Below are 12,500 nucleotides of genomic sequence, written 5' to 3' on the forward strand. Positions count from 1 at the left end.
ATTTCAACTCAAAGCGCCCGGAGGCGATTGGTTTAACTAATAAGTGCACCAGTTCCGCCGACCCGGAGGCCAACAGTCCCGGCATAATGCATGTATTAGCTCTGGCTTTTCCACAGTTATCCAAGTAACTGTTTGGATGAGGATCTTGTAAATTATAGCTGTTATACTGAGCCTTATGCGGTTTCACTTTCTAGGAAGCTTGTACTTAGACATGCATGGCTTAACCTTTGAGACGAGCGTATATCACTGGTAGGATCAACCAGAATTCGAGTCAATTGCTTGAACACGAACTACACTCTTGATCACGCGAGGCGCAAGTCCCCCGTGACCACCGAGATTTGTTCTGTGACGCCGGAGCGTCGTTGGCGCCACTCGATAGACTGCACAAGCAGACAACGTCGGATGCATTGCACATGGCTAGCGGATCTACTCTCTGCACTGCGTCGGGTGTTCCTACGTCTGTCTGGAGACATTGCTAGGCCAGTACGGCACTCTGCGCACTCTTGCTTGTCCTCTTCGAGCGACGGGCCTCTAAGCGGGGTTGTATTCCGGTACGACACATCGACTGGTACACATTGCACGCACTAACGATCTCTCTGCACTGAATGGAACTCATTCATAACCACCGTGACGGGAGACTTTGCTAGTACGCACGATACTCTGCGCATGTGCACATGTTTTACAACCCAACCAACTTAAGCACCTAGGGGAAGTTGTGATGCCATCTGAACACCCACCGACTGATGCATTGAACGGCTAAAGTTGACCTTCAATCCGAACTGGCACTTTGCGGCGTGGAGGCAGTTGCGCGACCACTCCTATCCCAAACCAACAAAGCATGGTGTATCCTAAGTGTTCGGTACAAGCACACCACGACGGGACACATTGAACGGTTCAGCGATCTCTCTGCACTAGTGGAAGAACTCCAACGTGATACGGGAGACATTGCTCTAAACCGAACGGCATCTCTGCGCGTTTACTTGACGCACCCCCAACTTGGTCAACTGTTGGACTTTTTCGTAATCACGGCGGGACACATTGAACGAGCTCTAACGGATCTCTGCACGCATGGAACATGGTGGCGGGAATCATTGCTAGAACCGAACGGCGCCTCTGCGCGATGTACAAAGCCCAACAGGAACCTCGTATCGGCTGCCGAGCCGGAGCTTGAACAACTTGGACTTTCACCTCTAATTTATATCAACTCACCACTCCCCGAGGGATCCGCAGAATTGCTTCTGGGTCCCGTATCGTTATTTGCGATTCGTGTTTGCATTACACTACATTGAACTATTCCAACTTGTTTATCCGCATGGCGAACATTTGCTGCAGAGAACATTTAAGTTCCACTTCGCTCTCCCCTACGTGGGTCTGAGCTTCGCTCTCAGGGAAAAAATATGCCACATTTGGTAGGGAGACCCGGTTTCATCACGCTTTGTGCCCTGCACCATATATACCCTCATAAATTTATTCATTGGATTAGATCCAAGGAACACCAGATCATGCACCACTACCCATAATAGCTCATCGAGCTTAGCGTGAATCCTTCGGGTTTCCCTAAGAAGTTCGATTGGTCTTGCAGAGTTTAAAGACAACGAAGCTTAGTTTCAAGCAATGGTTAATATACGCGTATTCAAAACCCTTAGCTGTTACAACTTTTTTACTAGAAACCATCACGACGAAGTCTTTGGGTCCGTAGACCCGTGATGTACTGCTCCAGGGAACGTTTTTATAGGGTGGAAGCTCAAAATCATAGGTTAAAATCATCGGCAGAGCCCACCAGACACCACTTTTGCTTCATTAGTTCGGACTATAGGCATACGACGATTTTTATCGCGGAGGGGACGTATGACCCAAACGGGGCTTAATGACCCACTGCCACTGCAAACCATGCTCCTACGACTAAATAGAGGTAAAAACTACGATTTGGTGCAATCTTCATGTTTGACCTCGTAGCAAGGTACCCTCCCTATAGTAGGCAATGAGCAAATGATCATAATCCCAGGAGGGCAAAAATGGGAACCCGAAAGGAAAGCGCTGTTGGCGCGCCTAAGCTACTGGCCCGTAGAGTAAAAATGGTACCCCCAACAAAGTTGTCGATTGACATTCTGATTGCACTTTTTATCATCTAGGGTGCGTTCTCGACACGTTTTGAGGTGTTTTAGCGAAAAACATGTTTTGAGCCACACGAGCTCTCCGGCCCGTTCGGTGCACATTTTTGAAAAAAGCTAGGGAGCTGCCCCTAGGTTCGGGGTGTCACAAAATATTGAAAAGTGGTCAAAAAACCGCTATCCAGAATCGGATGTAGAATCATTAGACGAACTTAAAATTGTTCTACGACCAATGTCTGCGACGTTTAGTATTCAAGATATGGCCCGCCCTAGGTCTGACCTGGCATTTTCGTGAAAATTTAAAGCATGGCCATAGGGACGGGTAAAATAGCTATTTTGAAGCAAAAACCACCTCACTTTAAATGGCCATAACTTTTGAAAAACAAGAGCTAGGGTGCGTTCTCGACACGTTTTGAGGTGTTTTAGCGAAAAACATGTTTTGAGCCACACGAGCTCTCCGGCCCGATCGGTGCACATTTTTGAAAAAGCTAGGAGCTGCCCCTAGGTTCGGGGTGTCACAAAATATTGAAAAGTGGTCAAAAACCGCTATCCAGAATCGGATGTAGAATCATTAGACGAACTTAAAATTGTTCTACAACCCCCAGTCCGACGCCTCGTATTCGAGATATAGCACTTTGTAGGTCTGACCGAGCAATTTTGTACTGAAATGTATGGCGGACATGTTATTCATTAAACAACATTAACTTGCATCGTGCCCTACTTCATCGGCACAGCTACTATCGACTATCTATTGTTGAAATGGATTGAGTTTGACCATTTTAGCTCTTTTCTTATGCCGTGCACCAACAGTGTGTACCGATCAGGGAAAGTACACTACGTACGCGTTCATGGATGTATATGTTGGTACAAGTTGCCGGTCGGAATAGCAGTGCACCAAAACTGTGTACCGATCAGGAAAGTACAAGACGGAGGGCGCAGCCCGAGCGTACGCGTTCATAGATGTCCATGTTGGTACAACCTACATGTACGTACCTTGTTTTTGTATCAAAAGTTCCAATAAAGTGTTTGTATGCTTAAAATGCTTATCTCAACCGGTCACCTTTTGGCCTGCCCTTTTATAGACAGAAACCTAGAACGATACTCGCGATGTTTGTGTTTTTCCATTCGCCCGGGACGACGAAATGAGCTCTGTGCACATCGTGCAGAAAACTGTCTCCTCCTCGTATGTTTTTGTCCCTCCACGCATATAATCACCCACATTTGTGTTCAACACGGACGGCGCAGCCCGAGCGAACGCGTTAATGTTTATGTTTGTGCACACTAAAGTTACAATCCTAGGATTTGGTTATTGCGTCGCAGTGCCCGACCGTCGCGGACACCATTCTTGGACAAAAGTCCAAGTACGTAGAGTACATTCCCTAGGTATGTGCCCGTTCGTGACTTTCGTTGCGTGCTTACAGACACGCTTGGGTATGTTTACCATACAAGGTTTACTAGGAAAACCTGGGAAGGACGCTTGCCCTCCCGTTGCGGACACCATTCTTGGAAAGAAGTCCTGCTACGTAGCGTTCTTTAATGTACTTGATCAGTTTGTATTGCAATTGCTTTGTGCCATTGACTTTTGCTAATGCTCACTAAGGGGTGTTCGTTTGCGATGTGTATGATAAGCAACTGTCTATTCTAACCAGCAGTTAAATAACACTTTTCACCCAAATCATAGGAACGTAGAGTACTTTCCCTGATCGGTACACAATTTTGGTGCACCTCTAACTTCGCCAGCACTTTATCGTTACGTTTTGTGCACAACCTTGGGACATGGTGTAAGTTTCATCATTGTTATGTTTGATTCGGTTTATTATGATTGAAAAATACGCTACGTCCTAGAAATCTGAACTCGAATACTTTTGCCACGTTGCGCAAAAAGCTACTGAGCAACTCCTAGCCGTTTACCGATTTAAAATTTAATTTTCGTTATTAGTTTTAAAAATACGCTAAGTCCCAAAAATCTGAACTCGAATACTTTTTCTATGTGCCGCCAAAAGCTACTGAGCAACGCCTAGGTTGGTACATTTTTGGTACATGGAGTGTATGCGTGCAGGCGTACTGCCGTGCTGGACCGGAAAATCGCACTTGCTACTAGAACGTAGAGTAATTCCCTAGATAGGTGCTTTTGCATGCCTCTGTTCGACGTCCATGCAACTTGGAACGTGCGACACACGTAGCTAGGCTTCTCCATACATATTCCCTAGGGTAGCACCAAATTGCACACTTTCAGGGGTATATTTTGGTACGGTGTACTGTGCATGGTACAAGTATCATTAGCTCGTGCAATTTATTTTGCATCAAGTTGCGATTGCTGGTGCGTCGAGATAGGAGTGTTTCGCGACTTTTGCCAAGCTTTGGTGCCATTTTGTGAATAATTAATGTTCTAGCCACAATAAACGTGCAACATAATGCCAATAACGAAAACGCCATTTTCAAGGGACTTCCAGTCAAAATGTTTGCAATCAGCGCTTTCCTGTCGAGTTCAGGATTTGGGACTGAGCGTTTTTTTTTTCACGATCCAATCAAACGACCAGTTCGTGAATAAACAATTCATACAACAGTGCATCCCTTCAAAGTAGAAAAAAGCCGAATGCTAGGGAGCTCCAGTCAAAAACGTTGTCATTGGCGCTTTCTTCTCGAGTTCAGGATTTGGGACTTAGCGTTTTTTTCACGATCCAGCCAAAAGACCAGATCGTGAAATAAACGATTAATACAACTGTACTAGTACATCCCTTCAACTGAAGCAAGCGCACCATACATGACCCGTACGCTAATCATCCAAGCACATGACACGTCAACTAAGTCAACACATAATACAACTTGGAAAACTAACGGGTAAGTAGGTCATCTCGTACACGACGACACACCGACCAAACCAGGTCAACACGTCACATGCACAAGACATCCTACTACCAAGGCCGACCACCTCGACACACGACCTGTTAACCGAACATGGTCAACACCATCATGTGCAAGGCAACCGGGCCAAACGGGTCAACTTATACAACTTGTAACGAGCATGTGTAAGCTTACTGGTGTGGTCCGCACGGTCCTCACATCAAGACAATCAAGTCGAGAACGAGGCACGCCGACAAGCTCATTAGTGTTAAGTGTCCTTCTCCATCCTATGTCAAGTCACTCGTCTGACACGGAAGAAGCCAACTCTTGTCCACTAGTATAAAGGAACGGTCTCCAGACCAGGTCAAGTCACTCGTCTGACAAGGAAGGAGCACGCACCAAGCTTCACCAGAGCACGGTACCACGGTCCCCAGACCAAGATGGTTAGTTACGCCAACGAGGAAGGGGCACGCGTTCCCTTGCTACACTCAACTTAGTACACTCATGCTCTCACAAGAGTATCCCCCTGTGTCGACGTGGTCCCCAGACCAAGACGAGCTTGCGCACATCGAGGAAGGGGCACACGGACAAACCACCAAGCATGGGTCGCCTGAGAGGATCGATGCGAACGCATCTCTACAACTCGCAGCTCCCAGCCTGAAGTCCCGTCGTTTGCGGGCGGTTGATAGGTGTCGAAACTAGGTATATCCACGTTGGGCAGAGCTCAAGCCAACGGCGTTCCCAGTTACGGTACTAACACGTGCAGCGAACTCCACTCATTGCGGCCTAGGTATAGCGGGATGAGACGCCGGGCTGCAGACGCAGACTCCAACGGATCTCAGAGGGTTGTTAGGCCCGCTAGCTTCCGAACACCTAATGGGTTTGAGAAGCGCTATCAGCTCGGATTGGCTACGACCTTAGAGGCGTTCAGGCATAATCCAGCGGACGTAGCGTCATACCAAAGTCCGGTCGGACTAGTATTGAGCCAGTGGTCCGTACCTGTGGTTCCTCTCGTACTGCACAGGAATTCCGTTAAGATAGCGACTATAAGCACACACCAGTAGGGTAAAACTAACCTGTCTCACGACGGTCTAAACCCAGCTCACGTTCCCTTGAAAGGGTGAACAATCCTACGCTTGGTGAATTTTGCTTCACAATGATAGGAAGAGCCGACATCGAAGGATCAAAAGCCACGTCGCTATGAACGCTTGGCGGCCACAAGCCAGTTATCCCTGTAGTGTTCATCGAGTAGCCGTCGGGTACAGACGTATGTAAACACGCTCCGACAAAGTGTGCAAAAAAGTGTGTAAAACGGCCTCGGATCGCTCTGAAACCCTCAAAAACGTGTTCAGAGCACCCAATTTACCTATAGATAGTGTTATTTGGTCGAATTTCTGTGATTTTTTGCGCTTTAAAAAATTCGTGTTGTTCTGTGTACATTTGCCCCCCCGGTAGCACCAAATTTCCGGGTGTGGAAAAATGCGCAAAACTGTGTGATATCAGCGCCGGAAACACTCGATTCTGGATAATTCGACGCTTCTAAAGCGTTTAAAAGTGTTTTCGAGACGTTTTGAGAAGTTTAAAGTGCATAAAAGTGTGTGTTTACATCCCCATACAATTTGTATGGGGAACTTTGAATGTGAATAACTCAGTGAAAAACGCACGGATTCGTGCCGGATGTGATTTCAAAGGTGCGCGTAGTGACGCTGAACGTGAATTTAAAAGAAACAGAACGAAAATCGGTGAAAAACGAGAAAATAAAAAGTGTCGGGGGTGCTACCGCCGGAGCACGTGCTTTCGGAAAAATCGAAATAAATAGCAAATCGCGAATAACTCCGCGAGTTTTGCTCGGATTCGTGTGCGGTTTTCACCGTTGTGCTTGTTTTTATGCGTACAATAAGATTGCATCAAAAATTTGTGAAAATCGTGAAAAAATTTTTGACGTTTCTTGGTGACAGTTCTATAATACCCAAGGGACAAATTTTGTCCGGGGAGCAGTTCCCAAGGGGCAAAAATTTGAAAAGTCCGTTACTGCTCGAAAAGTGCTCGAGTTTACAAAAGTGCGCAGAAAATTCGGGGAAGAAGTGTAGTGCCCGCGGCAGCTCGAATCTGCTCGATTCGAGTAGTTCGAGCAACTCGAAAACTGCTCGAATTTTTCGAAAAATCCCTAAAATAGGTTCAAAAAGGGTCGAAAAAGCGGGCAGCGCAATTTGGACGTGAAAAAGTGCCGGAAAAAATTCGGGATTGGTGCGGATCCATTCCCCACGTGAGCGACGCACCCTCTCGTAATTTTTCGCCACCCGCCACCCCTCCCCCAGCCCACCAGGGGGGTCGCAAGTCGGACCATAGTGGAAAACCAGCGTGGAAGAAGGATTCTACAGCAGCGATTGAGCGGCAGAACACCAGCTAGACGGCGCTGCATACTTGGGGTCATCTCGACCCCCCGGGGTCAACCGACCCCCGGGGTCACATCGACCCCCAGGGTTATTTAACCCACCAACCTGAAAGTCGGCAAAGATGATGGCATCATCCGGGATGTCAACGCGCGCGAGTGCGAGGTCAGTCTCTGTGGACTGCCGTAGCAGCTTGGCATCTGGCTCGAAGCTGTTTGTGACCGAGCCTCGAGTGGCGCTGCCTAGGGTCAGTGTCACAGGCAACAACAAGCCCGCCGTGGCATCCAAGGCCGCCACGGCCACACCGGAGCTCGAGTTGCTTAAGGCAACAATCCAACGACTAGAGGAGCAGAATGCAGAAATGAAGGAGCAAAATGCTCGCCTCTCCGAGCAGATAACTGGCATGTGCCAACTGCTACAAGAGGAAAAGGAGGAGGCAAAACGACGAGAGGAGAAGTTGGAGGCACAGATGGAGAAGCTCGCCGCCGCACATCAGCGCGACCGAGACGTGCTCAACTCTCTTCTGGCAGCAAAGGTTGCCGGCGGACAACCGTCAGCTAGTCCGCGCCAACCTCCGACTCCCGCTGCCGCGCCGACCCTCTGCGCCGCAGCTGCAGCAACAACAACAGCAGCAGCGGAACCAGCACGAGCAGGAGCAGCCCCGCGCGTCGACGTCGCGCGCAGTCATGCCGCCGCGCAGCGAGACATCGACAGCCGTCCGCGTAGACGTTGTGCCGGAACTCACCTTTAGTGAGGTCGTGCGGCGTAGATATCGCGGAAAAGCTACGGGTAAGCCACGCTCCCAGCAGCAGCAGCAACAGCAACAGCAGCAGCAGCAGCAGCAGCAGCAGCGTCAGCCACAGCGACAGGCGGTCGCCGGCTCGCAGCAGCAGCAGCAGGAGCGTATGCAGCAGCAACATCAGCAACATCGTAAGCGAAAGCCGAGGCCCGACATCATCGAGGTGTCTCCCAGTGAAGGCGAAACCTGGGATGGCATCTACGAGAAGGTGCGCATAGCCATTCGTCTGGACGCGGCTCACAGCGAAATGAAAGGGCATATTAAGCAGGGCCGCCGAACTCATGCCAGGCTGCTACGTATGGAGCTGAGCAAGACGGCAAACGCTCCGCTTATGCTGGAAGGCGTCCGCAAAATCATCGGCGACGCAGGCGTCAGTCGGCTTGTCACAGAAATGGGTGAGCTGCTGGTAGTCGATATCGATCCCCTTGCTACGGAGGAAGATATCATTGCTGCCCTCGATGCTAAGATTGGCGCAAGTGCTGGAGTTGTTTCTGCCAGCATTTGGGAACTACCGGATGGTTCGAAGCGAGCACGCATCCGGCTACCTATGAAGTCGGCTCGGCAGTTGGAAGGACTTAAACTGTTCCTGTGCGACTGTGTGAGCAAGGTTCGAGCAGCCCCACCAACGCCTCCAGAGCGACAGCGCTGTTTCCGCTGTCTGGAGATGGGCCACATCGCCTCGAACTGCCGTTCCACCGCAGATAGGCAGAATCTGTGCATCCGCTGTGGGCTTACCGGACACAAAGCACGATCCTGCCAGAATGAGGCAAAGTGCGCACTGTGCGGTGGCGCTCACCACATAGGCCACAGCGAATGTGCCCGTTCGGCCCAACGATGTTCCCGGCCCTGAAAGTTCTGCAGGCGAACCTGGGCCATGGCCGTGATGCCCAGAACCTGGTGCTGCAAGCTGCCAGAGAGGAGAAAGCAGACGTGCTCATTCTCTCTGATGTTCTGCGCCCACCTGAAAACAACGGCCGGTGGGCATTCAGCAGCTGCAAGGCGGTAGCGGTGGTAGCTGTCGGTGAGCTACCAATACAGCGGGTGTGGTGCAGTGAAGCTCAGGGGTTGGTTGCAGCGCAGATCGGCGGAGTGGTTTTCATCAGCTGCTATGCTCCACCAAGCCTTAACCTCGCAGAGTTCGAGCGCTTCTTGGAAGCAATAGAACTCAAGGCTTCTCCCACCCTCAAGTCGTCGTCGCCGGCGATTTTAACGCCAGACATGAGGAGTGGGGCAGCCCGAGGACTTGCGACCGCGGGGAAGAGCTGCACGGAATGGTGGAGCAGCTTGGCCTAATCGTGATTAATCAAGGTCGGGAATACACGTTTGATGGCAACGGGGTGGCTCTCCCGAGTATAGTGGATGTGGCATTCGCGAGCCCGTCGATTGCTCGCCCAGATACGTGGATCGTGAGTACACGCTACACCGCATCAGACCACCGCTATGTCCTCTACACCGTGGGAGGAACACCAGCATCGCCCGAGCAACTGCAGGACCAGCAGCAGCCAGCGCAACAGTCCTCTGCGCAGCAGCAGCAGTCACTTCAGCAGCAGCAGCAGCAACAGCAGCCATCGCAACAGCAGCAGCAGCAACATCAGCGGCAACCGTCATCGCGGCAGGGTGCTTCCGCTAGCCAGAGGCGTGTGCGTCACGCTGGCCGTAGATGGAAGACCTCGCAGTTTTCTCCTTCCTCATTCCTCGAGGCGCTGTTCGCTGCGGACTTTGTCCAACGCGCATCGACCCAGGAGGGTATGATCGCAGCCATGCTCAAGGCTTGCGACGAGACGATGCAACGGGTTACCCGAGTGCACCAAGACCCGCATCGGAACATCTTTTGGTGGTCTCCCCTCCTGGCTCGACTGAGGAACAATTGCGAGGTTGCCCGTGACCGATTGCTGCAGACGGCTGACTTGGAGGAGCGCAGCATAGCAGCAGCAGAGCACAGGACAGCAAGGGCGGAGCTCAGCCGAGCAATTCGAGCTAGCAAGCGGAACTTGTTCCAGGAGCTGATCGAAATTGCAGAAGAGAATGCGTTCGGGGCAGGATACCGTGTCGTTATGTCTCGGCTCCGGGGCAGTCGGATGCCGTCCGAAGCGGACCGGGGCGTCCTCGAACGTATTGTATCCGACCTCTTCCCTGAGCATCCGCCCTGCGACTGGTCGCGGCTGAGCAACGTTGGAAGCGTCGAGGGAGCAACAACAACGGCGGGAATTGCACCGGTAACGGACGACGAGCTGCTGCTCATCGCGAGCCAGATGGCAAATCACAAAGCACCAGGGCTCGATGGCATCCCGAATGCGGCAGTGAAGACGGCCATCATGTTGTTCCCGGAGGTCTTCCGGGTCCTGTACCAGGATTGCCTCAACCGCGCTTCGTTTCCGGCGCAGTGGAAGAGGCAACGACTGGTGTTGCTGCCGAAGCAGGGGAAGCCTCCGGGAGAGAGCAGCTCGTACCGACCCCTCTGCATGCTCGACGCACTGGGGAAGGTACTTGAGCGCCTCATCCTGAATCGCCTCAATGAACATCTCGAAGAGCCGTCTTCACCCCGACTGTCGGACCGGCAGTTCGGATTTCGTCGAGGGCGGTCGACAGTGAGCGCCATCCAGCGGGTTATTGAGGCCGGCCGTACCGCCATGTCGTTCCGGCGAACGAACGGCCGGGATAACCGTTTCTTGCTTGTGGTGGCGTTGGACGTGAAGAACGCCTTCAACACGGCCAACTGGCAATCCATTGCCAGCGCCCTTCAGGCAAAAGGTGTTCCCGTCGGCCTCCAACGGATGCTTCGAAGCTACTTCGAGGATCGTGTGCTGTACTTTGACACGAGCGAAGGCCCCGTCGCACGGCATGTAACCGCCGGTGTTCCACAGGGGTCCATCCTGGGCCCAACTCTGTGGAACATCATGTATGACGGGGTGCTGGATGTGCCGCTACCTCCCGACGTCGAAGTCATCGGATATGCGGACGATCTGGCGCTGTTGGTACCTGCTACCACCACGGACGAGGTTCGCGCGAGAGCAGAGGAGGCCGTTGACCAGGTCCAACGTTGGATGCAGCAGCACGGTCTGGAGCTGGCCCCAGCCAAGACTGAAGCCGTCCTGATCTCAAGCAAGAAGACTCCGCCGCAGGTGACATTTCGCGTCGGTGACGTGGAAGTCCAGTCTTCTAGGAGCATCAGGTACTTGGGCGTGCAGCTCCAAGATCACCTGAAATGGCGAGACCATGTCACCAACGTCACGGAAAAGGCGTCGCGCGTGGTGGCAGCTGTAACGCGCCTCATGCAAAACCACAGCGGCCCCAGGACGGCCAAGTCAAGGCTGCTGGCGTATGTGGCAGAATCGGTGTTGCGGTATGCTGCTCCCGTCTGGGCTGAGGCAACTCAGGTGCGAGAGTGCCGACGGATGCTGCAACGGGTTCAGCGAAAAGCAGCCATCAGGGTGGCACGGGCATTCCGTACCGTCAGGTATGAGACGGCCACCCTACTCGCTGGACTCGTACCGATATGCCACCTCATCAACGAGGATGCTCGGGTTCACCAACAACTCCTTGCTCCAGACCGTGCTGCAACGAGGGAGGACATTCGGGCGACGGAGCGGCAGAACACCATCGACTGCTGGCAGGAGGAATGGGATGCCGACGCACTGCAACAGGATGCTAGCCGGCACACGCGGTGGACGCACCGTGTAATTCCATCGGTCGGCGACTGGCAGTCTAGGAAACATGGAGATATGACTTTCCATCTGGCACAGGTTTTGTCCGGACACGGATTTTTCCGTGACTACTTGTGCCACAATGGATTCACGTCGTCCCCAGACTGCCAGTTGTGCGTCGGCGTCCCAGAGACGGCGGAGCACGCCTTCTTCGAGTGCCCACGCTTTGCGGCAGTTCGACAGGAGCTACTCGGCGAGGGAGGTCCAGACCCTGTCTGTCCGGACACCCTCCAGCGGCACTTGTTGCGCGACGCCGATAGCTGGAGTCGTATTTGCGAAGCCGCGAAGCGAATAACGGCCCAACTGCAGCGAGCGTGGGACGAGGAGCGGGCAGCATTGGCTGTTAACGTCATCGAGCGCCAGGACGAAGACGCAGCAGAGCTGGAGGCCCAACGCGCGGAAGTGCGGCGGGCCCGTAACGAGCGACGCAACGCCAACCGGCGAGCAGCAACAGCACGCCGGCGGGAAGAACGTCGAGCTGGACTTCCCCAACCCCACCAGCTTCACCACGGACCGCTCAGCGACGTGCAGCGCTTCGTGAGCGTCAAGCGCGGTTCAGGGAGAGGAGACGAAACCGTCGTCTTCTCGGGATGTCCGGCCAGGCGATAAACAATGACGATGACGGCCGAGAACGCGCGGATTTTGCAGC

The sequence above is a fragment of the Anopheles arabiensis genome (genome assembly GCF_016920715.1).
Source record: "Anopheles arabiensis isolate DONGOLA chromosome X unlocalized genomic scaffold, AaraD3 X_pericentromeric_contig0004, whole genome shotgun sequence".
In the NCBI taxonomy this organism is placed as follows: Eukaryota; Metazoa; Arthropoda; class Insecta; order Diptera; family Culicidae; genus Anopheles; species Anopheles arabiensis.